Here is a 14,205-nt window from a genome sequence, read left to right on the forward strand (position 1 = left end):
AAGTAACAGTGTGGAAGGATTAAGTCTTTAGACAGGTAAGTAATATCCAGTAAACAATTTTAGTGTAACTCCTGCGTGTAGTGTATTATTTTTGTTTTGAAGACTAGACGTGCATAGAAACATTTGGAACGGCCATGGCTGCCTCCGATGTAACTTAGTGAACCTAAAATATTGAAGGATTCAGGAATGGACGGTGATCTGATTTGGTGAAAAAATAGAGATGAGAGTCATAGAATGTGCATTGATGTGAGACAGTGTTAATTAATATTCATAAATGCATTAAAAAGCATATCTTCTAGAATTCAATTTCCCGCTACTCAGGACCATCCTTTTGTACATGTTTTGGACATCAATATCACAGTCTGTACAAAATCAGTCATCAAGGAAGACAACAGACAGAAGTACTTTCTTTTACAAACATGGTTTCATCCAAGAGGTACTATTGTACCTTGTAAGAAAAAAAAGTCTTATTTGAGACCAGAATAAATTTGCTAAAACAAAAACTTTCTCTAGAGAAGGAGGCTATTTGAAGCTTGTCGTGGTCCCACTCACCTGAATTCCAGGTACCACGGAAACAGAGATAGTCCGTCCTCTCACCTCAGGGCTAACCCTCCACGCTGACTGGAAAACAGACGTGTGTGGATAGCCGTAAGGGGAAAGGGGGAAAAAGAGAATAATGGGAAGGAATTCTCCTGACGTGATTTGGCTTACTCAAGGTAGGTACTCGGTATAGGTTTCCCAGGTAAGGCCACACGCAACAGGGTAACATTTACAGGCAATGTGTCCCATAAAAAAAAAGCACAACGGTGTTGAGTATCAATTACAATCATACATGCATCTAGCAGGTAGACAATCTGACTTACTCCAAAGAGATATTGGTGGAATATGCTCACCTATATCGCGGAATACATCACATCCAATATAGAACTCTCGATAATCTATATGAGTATAAACATGAAAAAAATTGAAGCGTTTGCAGCCTTGCGCCTCTTTGCATTCTGAAGAGAAGCTGAGATGGTCCACACAGCAGCGAACAGTACTCTGTCGAGCCAGCTTGAAAGGATTAGATCCTGCGGAGAAGGCAGGAGTCACGGTGAACGAAGGTGGTGTCGGAGATCCTTCCCTAAAGGAAAGGGAAATTTAGCCAAGTATCCTAGTAACGGAGGACGCAAGAGAAATAAACCATGCCCCGGTCAGCTGACCGATGCGCTGCTGCCACCTAACCAACGGCTTAAAGTCATGTGAAGGCTGCACCGCCAATCAGAGTGATGCCACTCTTGCTGCAAACAGTACCCTAGCAAGTCTTTCTGTAGCAGCCTTATAAGGATGATTGAGGAGGCCAAAAAAACAAAAAGGTGAGACCAAAGATCCCTATAATAACCTAAGGCACCCACTCCAAAACCTCACCCACCACCACCCGTAAAATGAGATGCTACACCAACAAAACTCAGCAATCTAAATCGCCTACCCGAGCGCGCAGGGAGGGGCGTGCCTTGTGGGTCATACAATAGCAAACAGGGCACAAAAGGGGAACAAACTGCACAACTGGTAGGATTCGTGGCAAACCCTTATTGAGAGATGCCACTCAGAAAACATCTAGAATAAAAAAGAAAGAACTTAAAAAAACACTACAGAGAAAAGTGGCTGGTAACAAAGATGCAATATGTTCAATGTCTACATGTTCTATGGAATCTAGCCAAACAAAGCACATTAACTCAAACTATTAAAACATGTTCATGAGAAGAATAAAGTTGCATTGGCTAGTTTCAGAATCTCCAATCTTTGGATACAGAAGCAAACCGCATCGTAAATACAGTTTGACTAAAGCAGAACATCAAGAACCATTCTTAACCAAAGCGTGCATGCGAAAAAAAGCAGAACATACTCTAGTTTAAATATCAGAGTTCTTACGCAATTTGCATTGTAAAATGTCTAAGTGGAATTTATTACGTTGTTCACACCAGGAGCAATGTAAAAGTAATAGGGTTGTATCATAAATTATATCAAAATGATGCAGTAAAAGCATTGTAAGCCACTAGAAACATTGCATTCGATAAAAATCAACACACTCTAAACAAAATTTGTTTGCAAGTATTGGAAGAGATACTTCAACTGAGTAGAGAAAGTTAAAAACAAAAATTACTGTCATGCAAAGAAACATGATTGAATGAAAAATTATAGCTACTAATACAGAAAGTGGAAATTGAAGGAGACAAACTGGCATAGTTCCTAAAACTGGAGTGTTATAAAAGTTAATAAAGGTATCAATAATGTGCATAATTGTAATGTACATTATAACTTAAAGTTCTAAAAATCCCCACTAATACAGTGAAGAATCATTAAGATATTGAAGTGGTACAATACATATTATAATAGGCCTGACACATTAATATTGGAATTCAGGGTCACATTATCAAGTAAACAATGAGTTAGTGGTATTTGAAAATAATAATAAAGACACACAGCATAGCAGAGGACTAGGTCCAGTTAAAAGGTTATCATTCGAGGTAAAGTCTGAAAGATACTTGCGATCTATTTCCAGGAGCCTAGAAATAGTCAGCACAAGTTTGTCTCTTTGAGGCACGTGGTGGAAATATGAACGCCTTCACCGAAGCAGGTAGAAAAATCATAATGGGACCAATCAAGATGTGGATACTAGACGGTGTACTTACTATTTCTTCTTCATATTACCCACAAAAGCTGTAACTAACATAGTAATTGCAGCTAAAACCATATGAGCGTTTCATTTAGAGAAACAACAGATGATGCATCCGTGAATGTGTCACAGACAATCATCAATGCATGGAAGATGACACTCAAAAGGCAACAAATGTCCATCAAAATGCAAAGCAAAGTGATATGGGTAATGATTGTGATGTAACTGATTGATCTCTTTTAATACAAATGGTCATCATAAGTGTGGTAATATTAATTGATAATAATATTCAAGCAAAGAGCACAAGAAATAGTAAATCCTTTAATAATGGAGAAATATAAAAGGTTTAATTTAAAAGTGGAGAAACATACAAGTTACCAAATCAAAGGAGAACTTTGGAATAGGAAATATACTTATTCAAAAGTAGTTGGACATAAGGAGGGACTAAATAGTTTGCCCTGTTATATTTCCTTTTATTTTTTAACCGCATTTGCAGAACGTATTACATTAATTCCTTTGAATATTCACAGATTTTTTTAACAACAACTATCAATGGACATTTGGAGATTAGAGTTGTTTAAACCATATTCATTTGAATTTCAATTAATTTGACAGATGTCTTTTACAAAATGATATAAGAATTGATAAAATGTAATTCAATAATGATTAATTATGTATTCATTAAGCATGTTTGTTACAAAACTTAAATAAAACTGAATTGATTTCCCAAAGTACTATGCAAACAATGGAATAGTGAGCCACCACTCTGCTTGAAATGGTTCACGTACTCTTCCATATCACTAGAACCTGAGTCCTGAAAATCTGACTCACCCTGCAGAATACCTGTAATAACCACAAACCTAAAGCACAGAAATCACCAGCCATAGAAAAGTGAAAAACAATCATCAGGGAAAAAGATCACTGTACTACAAAAATCAACAAAGCCACAAAACATAACCCTTGTCCCGTTCAAACTTGCCTTTCAGACCAAGATTCCCACAGCCTTCACTCCTTCCAACAAAGCATTTGCACTGTGTGAAGAGCTGTCAAACCATATGTACCTTTTCAGCTAAAACTCCAAAACTTTGGACAGAAATATAAAGCCTTCTTGCCTGGCAATCTACCAAGTATTCCCTGCACTGGCGAACACACTTGTTTCATAGAGTCTCACACCGTCTCATGTGCACCACAGCCTATCTATGACGCAATCATAACTACACCTTGCCCAACAACATCAGGCCAACTACACACCTCAAAAGTGTACTAACATTAGTGAACTGTTAATCTCCTGATTTATAAGCCACTACTTCTAAGAAGGAATCATCTGATTCTCCCCTTTTCTAATCTGATCTTTCATCCCTTCTCAAAGGAGCAGACCTTAAAACCAGTGGCATAGCTAGAGCTTTTGACAGCTGGGGCGATCCCTTAGTTTGCTACCCAGTGGCGCTAAGAGCAGCGGGGAGGGGTTCTGACGAAAGACCATATCAAGTGTAAGGGAGGGGTGACTGACTGCAATGAGCCGGGCATTTAGTGATGCAGACGAGGGAGAATAACAAAACGTACCTTGTGCTCACGGCTCACTGTCGCCCCCAAAAATGTGACACCTAGGGCAACCCCCCCCAGCTACGCCTCTGCTTGAAACCATCCAGCCAAAATCTCACCAACGCAATGATTTTAGACCCCTTAAACCATCAGAGTCCTGAAGAGGATTGTAATAATTCTAGGACAGTGTCATTATGTTACAAACATACTTTTGCCCCAGCAAGTATATTAACTTTCCTGCTTCACATCGTGAATGAGATGTTAGTAGGTGCTGATATGTCTTGTGTTGTTGCCCAGACCAAACTTCTCTTTCCACAGGGTAGAGCACAATACCGACCGGCAACATCTCAGGCGGGTTCAATATACAAACCTTTCACAGCTCCAGGTTTTTCCCTTCCGTGTAATTGTTCTCCAGGAACTGACAATAATACTACAGTATCAACTGGATCACATGCTGACGTTCTCAAGATTACCAGATCACAATTATAGTCAGACTCAATGCTCCAAAATAACTTTTGTTCCTTAACTTAAATTCAAATTCCGCACTACCCCCGCCTTCACATTCAAGGATGGCTGACTGAACTGGTGAGGATGCTAACGCCCATTTGAATAAAGTTTTATTTTCATCACTTCCAAAAACCTCTAACCAGCACAAGATTGGTAAAGCATCAAGTATTACCATCTCATCCCCAGCAGCAAAAGAAAGGAAAAGGTTCACAATGAGCTCACCTTGTTGGCAAGCCCCAGAATGTATTGTTTATACTCACTCTTATTGTTTCCGTTGTCTTTTTATATCAATTGTAGCGGTGTGTCCAGACTCTGTAGAACTCTGTATCTCAACCTTTGCCTCAAAGTGAAACCCACAACTAGACTAGGAGAAGACACCTAGTCTATAAAAAAAAACAATATTGACATATTTATAATATCATGGGCCTGCTGCACATTAACTATCACCGATATACCTTTGGGTAGCTTTTAGTGGCTCAGATACTCACACTATCCAAAACCTGCACATGATTATACTTCTCCCGCGCCCTATTTGCCAGACGAAACTAATCAGTTGTCAAGAGAACTCCGCTCCCCATCCAAGAGCAATTGTACTTGGAAAATGTTCACCTCTGCATAGTTTAGCATTCATTAAACTACATTTGTAAATGTGGAGTAAATGACTTACAAATTCAAATATATTTTATGATTCATAGTATTTGCAGCTGAACTAGTATACATTGATATTTATAATTGACTTCTAAACATAATTTCTTAATGTTTGAGATTATGCTTTGAATCCATGTTATGTTGAATACAAAGATAATTGTGTTAATGAAAAAAATTCAGTCACTGCTGAGTATTTTCCCTTTGAAATGTACAATTGACATTTATTCTTGCAGGCTGTTTCTTTTCACTCCAATGGATTAGCAGTATGAACCAATTTGGCCTAAGCTCGAAGGTTTTTGCTCAGATAAGATTCATGGTGATTCGATGTAACATGTTGATCGTTGCTTACCCTGGATCAACGGGTGGGCGCGCTTGTGCTTGTTGGGCAGGAGCAGTCAGTAAGTAAAAGAAGAAAGCTGGAGCGAGCCACTGACAGGAGGACGAAGCAAACCCCAGACACTTCCAAGCATGCTCATCTCAATTAGGAAGAAATGTCTTCACTGGAAAACAGTCAAAGGTTGTTAAAGTTTTCAATGGCAGGTTCTCATGGTATTGAAATTGAGTTCACAAATATTTTTCTGATGGTTTGTAGAATTATTATGTGTAATATCTTTAACTCTGCAACAATTAAGACAGAAACAAAATATATATATTATTTGAAGCCAACTAGAACATGCCTGAATCGCACATTAGGTTAATCTATCAACCAAAAATAAGTATCGGCAAAAGTAGTTCGACCAGAATATTATAATCAATGTCTTATTCAAGTATATGTTATGTTATGTTATGTTATATTTTGGTAAAGCGCAAACAGCTGCCCCGGCAAAGAGGCGTCCCGGCGCTAAGAAACTACAGAAACTCTACTGAGGATGGGAAGAGAGGGGGTGGGGTGGCCTAGGGGGAGGGGAATAGGTGGGTCTTGATGGCCTTCCGGAAGGTGGACATGTTATCCAAGGAGCGGATGTTCAGTGGCAGTGTTCCAGAGCTTGGCTCTCAGAACCCTGAAGGAGCGACTGCCAGTGCGGCACAGTTTTGTGCGAGGTACGCTCAGTAGGAGTTGGCCAGAGGAGCGTAAATTGCGCCGCTGTACGTAGGGTATGAGGAGAGGTCGCAACAGTTCTGGGCGTCCGAATTTGATGATTTTGAATGTCATAATGAGCAGCGGCGGTTTCTGGTTAAGGGCGTCGGGGCTCCGCCCCCTTTATTTTCATCCCCCCAGCGTCGGGCATTGCTAAAGTAAAAATACTCTTTAAGGGAAGACTGTAATAAAAAAAAAATACACACGTTTGTTGGGGGCAAGGCAGTTGATGTGCTGACACACTGCCAGCCAGTCCGATGCATTCCTAAACTTTCTGTCTCTCGGCGAGCCCTGGAGACTGAGTCTAATGTATTTGCCGGGCGGCTGAGCTCACATCCCTGGGGTCTGTGAGGTCATCAGCTCGGCAAAGACTAGACTCGAGCTCCAGTCTCCACCCCCTGATGACGTGTGGGTGAAGTTTGGCACGGGCGCTCAGGTTGAAGCCCTGAAGCACCGGGAATGCACGTCAGTCAGGGAGATGAGATGATGGTTACCCCACCCTTTCCAGATTCGTCACAGGGGGTGGTACCTGCCCTATGACGAGTTGAGAAGGGGTGGGGTTAGGGGTAGAGGCTTCAAGCAGGCGGGAAGCGCAAATGTCGATTGTGCGCAGTTTGCCGTAATTACTTCTGAAAAGACACTTTGCAGCCTCGAGGAGGTGCCGGTTTCCTGTGCTGCTAACTGCGGGACTTTATTGAGGCTGCAATTTGATCTCCAGCGCTTCAACTTGGGACTCGAAGACAGGTCTGAATGGATTATTTCGGGCCTGTAGTCAGAGAGGAGACAGAAGCCGTGCTGACAGGACAACTCCCCTGGAACATATCAGGGTCACTCACACTGGCATTCTATAACAAGCCCTCAGGAAGGTAAGCGCCATGGGAAAGTTTGGCAGTGAATACATTTGATTTAATGTGAAATAGAAGTATTTTTCTGTTTTTGTTCACGTCGTAATTGTATTTCAGAACACCTTTGTTGAAATGTTTTAAGGGAATGGCATGCTACTGGGACACAACATCTGTAATGATGGAATGTTCCCTCGTAGTTTTGCAGGATTTGTATAATGTGTATAAGTTTAAAAAGGAAGATATGCTTTTTACAACAGAGGGAATGAAATGCTGGCTAAATGGTCTCTATTTAAAAAAAACTGCATGCTTCACTGCCAAATGTAATGGTATTAATTTACCCTCATCCGGACGATGGAAATTGAAGTACTTCATGCTGGTATTCGTGCCATGCATTGAATGCTGTTGGCAAAATCTGAAACTCGCGCATCAATTTTGTTTTTGCTAATACATATTTCCTCTATTCTGTACAGCTATTTTCAATTTATCATATAATTATATTTTGTTTGCACAGTAATTTGTGACCGCTGGGTCGGTGACTGGTTAATACTAGGGTATTTGTGCAGGCAAAGGGCCTGTGCTCTGCAGCTGCCCTCACAGTCCAGCTGCTTCTGGAACCTGATGTTTGATAGACATAGATGAATACGAGGACAGGTCACAAACCTATGTCTTATTGCATTTTTCTGTAAAGATGACAGTACACTTTTTGGTGGTTGATTAATCAGTTTGACAGTACTTTCCATTTTTCACTGTCCTGTTTTGAGTCTGAGGCCTATTTAATTATTTTGTTTTTCAATCTATATCTTTTCAAGTATAGACAATTTGTATGAACAGTTTCCTGGTTGATTAACACTATAAAGTGGCACCAGATACTAAAGTCACATGCAAAGATTGTTTTATGTTTAATATTTTTCATTTATTACATGCAAATATCAGGAAAATGCGCTTTGAATGGTGTCAATACTTCTTACTGGTTGGGCTATGACCAGCGGCGGTGCGTCCATTGGGGGCGTTGGGGCGTTGCTCCACTAGCCATGTGGACGACCGTCATGCTGATGCTGCTCATACACGCTTATTTAATTTTTTAAATTATTTCTGAGAGCGCACTCTCTCGTGACTTGCCTGGAGAGAGCTCTGCCGGGACAAGCCCGACTGAACCGCGGACATCGCACTGTGGAAGGACTGTGGGGGCGGGGCTGCGGCAGTGAGTGACAGCGCAGCAGAATAGAGATTTAGCCAGCAGCTGCAGCAGTGAGTGTGCGCATGTCAAAGTAAGGCCTAGTAATTTTTAGTACTGACCCAAGCATGCACACTCGAAGTACTGCTTCTTTCCTCCCTAAATTGTAACTCGAACATTGGCAGGGACCCGGGCCCCCGGGTCTCATTATGGGCAGGAATAACGCCGCTCTTAGCCAATCCTGGCGCAGTAGCTCTGCTAATGCTGCGCCATCATTGGCTGGAGTCACCGCGCTGACTACAGATGGTGCCGCCGCGCGTGGAGTGGTGGTGGATGCTCATGCCGCACTGCATGGCCAATCACACCATGGCGTATGCAAAGCCATGCAGTGGATTGGCCATTTCCTCTAGTGATGTTGGTACGTCACTGCGCCAGGCGCGCTAGTGCCTGTTGTGCCACGAGTCACGAGAGAGTGTCCAGTCGTCGTGTCCCTCACCTCGTGCTTTGCTCGCCGCTGTTTGTACTCACTAAGACAACAACAGTACAGTCAATGTAAGCTTTTTACACTGTGTATGACAGGGCTGCATTTAGGAGGCTTGGGTAAGAGCATTACCTCCCTGTGATTGGTCTCTCCGTGTTCGATATGATAGTGACATCTCACAATCGGTGTTTCAGCATAAGCGGGACCAGGCAACAAACAGAGAAAAAAGACGTTCTATAACTTATAGTCTTTCACCTTCAAATGCTCGTTTAACTGATAACTGACAGCACTCTCTTCATAGGTCACACGGTAATCATTCCCAGGGCACCAGAGGGTGGTTGGTTCTCGCTCTGCTGTCCCGTGAGAGGAGCTCGTGGCCCCTTCCATATCCATTCTCGCAGCGACCTAGGACCGTGATCGGACCATCTGAGGTGGTGATTCTGACATGCGTTCACTTCACACGGACGACACATACACGCACTCAAGCGGACATACCATATGACAAACAGAGTTTGAAAGCACCCAGTGCACACAATGGCAGGAACATCTGAACAAATAAGCTCCCTTGCATAGTCACCAACTCCACATTTAAGCTGTTTAGAACTCAGTAAGCATCGTGAATGGAATTGCCAAACACCCTGGCATCGAAGAGGTTAAAGTGCTTGCAGCGTCCCTGTTTGTGGCGGAGTTGGACTTGGCGTGTGGACAGCAGTGTGCATTACATGTATGATTGTCATCAATGTCTATTGGCACAATATCAACCAGAAGCTGTGCGTGGTTGATTAGAGTAATGAAGTAACCCACTCACTACTGGTGTCATGGCTGTCACCAAGTGTAAACAGCAATGCGTGCGCATGTCTTCCGTCATTGGTTTATGAAAGGTGCCCAGCGTGGTCTGACCAATAGAAAGTGCTGCTACTGACAGCACTTTGAGTGAAGTGCCGGACTGCAGTGAAGAGATGTTGCACTGCAATTAGAAGTACTGATGGTGTCGGAGATGCTTCGATGCACATGAATCAATAGTTGTATCCTTTGTGACCAGAACAGAACGCAAAATCATGCCTAAAACCAATGAAAAAATACATAAATGTTTCTTTACATGGCTGCTTACAGTCCACATGCATCAGTGTGCAAAGTTCCTATTGGCACAACCCCGGCCTGCAAAGCCCGGCGCAGTGGAGGAAGAATTAACTCAGCCTCCCCAGGCAGTAACTCCTAGGCTGCGCACCGACTGTTTGCCGGACACTGCAGCTCAACTCCCATGATGCCAGGCCAGGGTGGCCCCCTCATTCCCTACACCCAATATGTTACCGGAAGGGTCCGCGCCTCACGGCCCCCCCATGTCAGTCACCCCTGCCATGCCCTTAACTATAAACCCCTCGCGCCGACCCGGCGCAGTTCTACATATCGCCAACCCCCCCGCACCCCTCTACACCTGGGCAGGCCCAACTCTTGGTGCCAGGGGATAGCCTTGCCCAAACCCAGCAGGTGATGAGCGGACGCTGGGAGCGAGACTGGCTCTGCCGTCGTCAGCTCCGGCAGAGTCTGGCACTTGGAAAGAAACCCTACTCAGTGGTTATTAGTGCATTCTCTGGGAAGGTGTGGCAGTTGATCTTGTTGTCATGTATCATAGCACTAGTGTGGCCTTATCATAGATGTGCATTCAGGAGCTGACCGAGTGTTGAATTTTAACATGTTTGGACAAGGTGAATTAAGTGTGCAGTGGCATCCTTTCTGTTGTACTTAGTGTGAGGTTACATTACGATAAGACATTGGAAGATGCAGTTGCTGTCTTACAGGTAGCATGTGTCAGCACTGAGAGTGTGCAAGTTTAATTTCTATTGACTGAATAGTGTATCAAACAGCATTTCTTCACTAAGATATGCGATTTACGAATAATAAAAATATACTCACTGATAGTTAGGGGCCACTACTAGGTGTCTTTGAGCCGAGCGAAGGAACAGAAAAGGATCACAGGAATACTGTTTCCTTTCGAGATGTTTACTTATGTTTCTTTATTTTCCCAGTAACAGCTTTTTTCAGACACAAAGAAAGAGACAGGAGAGGGGGAGTCAAAGTAAGGGAGGGGCGGATAAAGATGGGGAAAGACTGAGAGAGGAAAAGATAAAGACTTTAACAGCCAGTGTGACACCAAGACAGACACTGAAAGAAAGAGGAAGACATAAGACAGGGACTCTGAGACAGCCAAACTGAGGCAGAGAATACAAAGGCACTCATAGCCTGGGTGAATCCCAGACAGGAACAGAGAGAGCAGTAGGACATGCAAAGAGAGGAAGAGAGAAAGTGGAATGGCAGATAGGGAGAGAGGCAGAGAAAGGGAGAGACAGAATAAATACAAAGATGCGGAGAGACATAATTCGGGATTAAATTGGGAAAGACACAGTTTGACAGAGAGGAAGATTTAGTGACAGCAAGAAAAAAGAAAAAGCAGGAGAAAAGAAGGCGAGAAAGCCAGAGAACAGGAGAAATGAATGGGGAGTGTGAAAGTCAGAAGAAAAGATGGAGAGAAAGAAGAGAAATATAAGATGAGGAGAGAATAGGGAAATAGGGAAAGAGAGAGAGACAGCACAAGACAAACAGACAGCTGAAAAAAGGGAGAGAAAGAAACTTGAAGAAAAAAACAGAGGACGATGAAGCGACAGGGAAGGAGAGGCAGGTAAGGCAGGGAGGCTTCAAACAATGAGGGGAAAAGTGACATAAGGAGCGAAAAAGGAAACTAAACACATTTCAGATTTGTAGAATGTGTGCCTTTCGACATATGCCTTAATATTTGTTGCAGATGACAGTGAAGTTTTTTGATGCTTTGTCTCTGTAGTACTTGCTAGATTTGTTGGCCTTGTCAGAACTTATTTGTTCCCTGAGTTGGTGTGTCTTAACCCTAGATTTTGAGGCACTCCTTTCCGAGCACTGCAGCACTGCCGCTCCAAGCCTTCCTCCAGGACTGGTATTGCGGCGAAAACCCACCTGTCCACATATATGGTTCTGGTCTGGCGGCCCCCTTCTGATCTATGGCCAACTGTGGACATCCACAAACAACTGCCCCTGCACACCCCAACTTACTGCACCCGCTGCCGCTGTTTCTTCTAGGCCTGCCTTTCCAGAACCAACACACAGTGCACTAATGGCTTATCTCTGGAGGCTCTATACAGCACTACTTGTAAGGCTGCGCCTCTTGTTTTTCACACCTTTACGTTGCACATTGTCCTTATTTTTACAGTATTGTTGTTGCTAACTGAGCACTGCTCAATCCCCCCACCTTTCCATTCCCCTTTGGGGAAGCCAGATGACGACAGAGGGCAGGTGGGAGGGCATGGGAGAGCAAACTGAAAACAGGGGGAAAGCAATCATGAGGTGTTGCCCAATAAGGAATGAAAAGATACATTTTACCCCAAACGTTTGGTCCTTGTTTTTTCAGTGGAAAAGCCATAATGTAGGATTCCAAGTGAAGGCAGGGTGAAGAAGCAGTCGTAAGCATGAAGGATGCCTTAGAAGAGCCCCAGTCACCAGCTAAGGGCTTCAGGCACCTCGGGCTTCCACTGGTTAATTGCTGACAAGAAGAGCCAAGGCTAGGCAGCATAGATCACAGCCCATATCAAGTTCCTAAAGGTGTTGTTGCACCAAGGATATTGTTAATGTTTTTCCTAGAGAGAGATCAGAGTTTTGTCTAATGGAAGTTTTGACTCATGGAAAGGTAGCACAGAAGGTTAATGTGCCTGCTGCAAAGAACATGTACTTGATGCATATCACAAAATGCACATTATGTAAATAGGTCAGTGAGTCACTGTTTTTGTCAGAGAGATCCTTTTGTTACTTGCAGTTTGTAAGTTAAAATCCTAACATGCAACTGCAAGCTAATAACGTCATCTAAGAGCTGCATGCAAACTGCAAGGATAAAATTGGAGTGTTATGTATGAAGTTCTGTGGTTATACTGAATCAGCAGCTACCTATGTTATGACATCTATTAATGTAAGAACTGCACTTTCACAATTGCTTTATTACCCTTCCTGCTTTCTCAAATTTGCATTAAAAAATGCACCATTTATCCACGCTTTTTTCAAAATTTTCTCGGGGGGAATTCCCCCCGAACCCTCCTTAGAGGGTTCGGGCTCGCTCGCTGCGCTCGCTCGCTACGGTGTAGTACGATTATAATTTTACGCCCCGCCACTTGCAAATGCCACCAACCGCCACTGATAATGAGACTTTTAAACTGGATTCTGGAGTCAATAGGTAACCAGTGCAGCTTACGGATTGTGGCTCTAGCGGAGCATCTGCGAGGGAGACCAACCAAGGCTCTTGCCGCAGAGTTCTGCACGCGTTGCAGTCGTGCTATCTCTCCTTTGTTGGCACCAAGAAGAAGAACATTAGCGTAGTCCAGGCGGGAGAGGATCGTGGCTTGGACAATGAGTTGTCGAACCTTGGCGTCGAAGAAGCCAAGTATGGGCTGAGACTCCTCAACAGACCGACACAAGTAGCTGCCACCTTTTTTGTGTGAGTCTGAAAGCTGAGTGAGGAGTCCAACCAAACTCCTAGGTTTTTGACCAGGGATTTGGGAGGTGGGATTGTACCTAATGACGAGGGCCACCAGTGCTTATTCCAGTGGCTGGTGTTTTTTCCAAGGAGCAACACCTCCGTCTTGCCTGCATTAAGCTGCAGGCAATTGCCCGTCATCCATTGTGCCACTGCAGCAAGGCCCTCCCTAAATCTCGCGGCCGGGATAGACGAGCCTTTCGTGAGAGTGATGGCCAGCTGCGTATCGTCAGCGTAAGACACCAGCGTGAGGTCCCACTTTTTTGCCACTGCCGCAAGTGGCTGCACGTAAAGATTAAAAAGGGATGGGCTCAGTGCAGAGCCTTGCGGGACTCCCTGTCCGATGGGATGGGGTTTTGATAGAAATGGGGGAGCTGATACCCGGAAGGATCTGTCTTTCAAAAAAGACAGGAACCAATCCAGGGCCAAGCCGGAGATCCCTACTGCCTCCAGACGATCAAGTAGGATGTTGTGGGACACCGTGTCAAAGGCCGCGCTGAGGTCAAGAAGAATCAGTGCGGCACTTTGACCGGCATCAAGGATCGTCCGGAGGTGTTCGGTCGTTGCCAAAAGGGCAGACTCAGTGCTGTGGCCCGGTCTGAACCCATTTTGGGATGGGTCTAGGATGCAATTTTGGTCCATGTGTAGAGACAAAACGTTATTGGCATGGGCCTCAGCAAGTTTGGACAGCCATGGGAGCAGGGAGATAGGTCGGAAATTTTCCG

The sequence above is a fragment of the Lissotriton helveticus genome, chromosome 12 (assembly GCF_964261635.1).
Source record: "Lissotriton helveticus chromosome 12, aLisHel1.1, whole genome shotgun sequence".
Taxonomy (NCBI): Eukaryota; Metazoa; Chordata; class Amphibia; order Caudata; family Salamandridae; genus Lissotriton; species Lissotriton helveticus.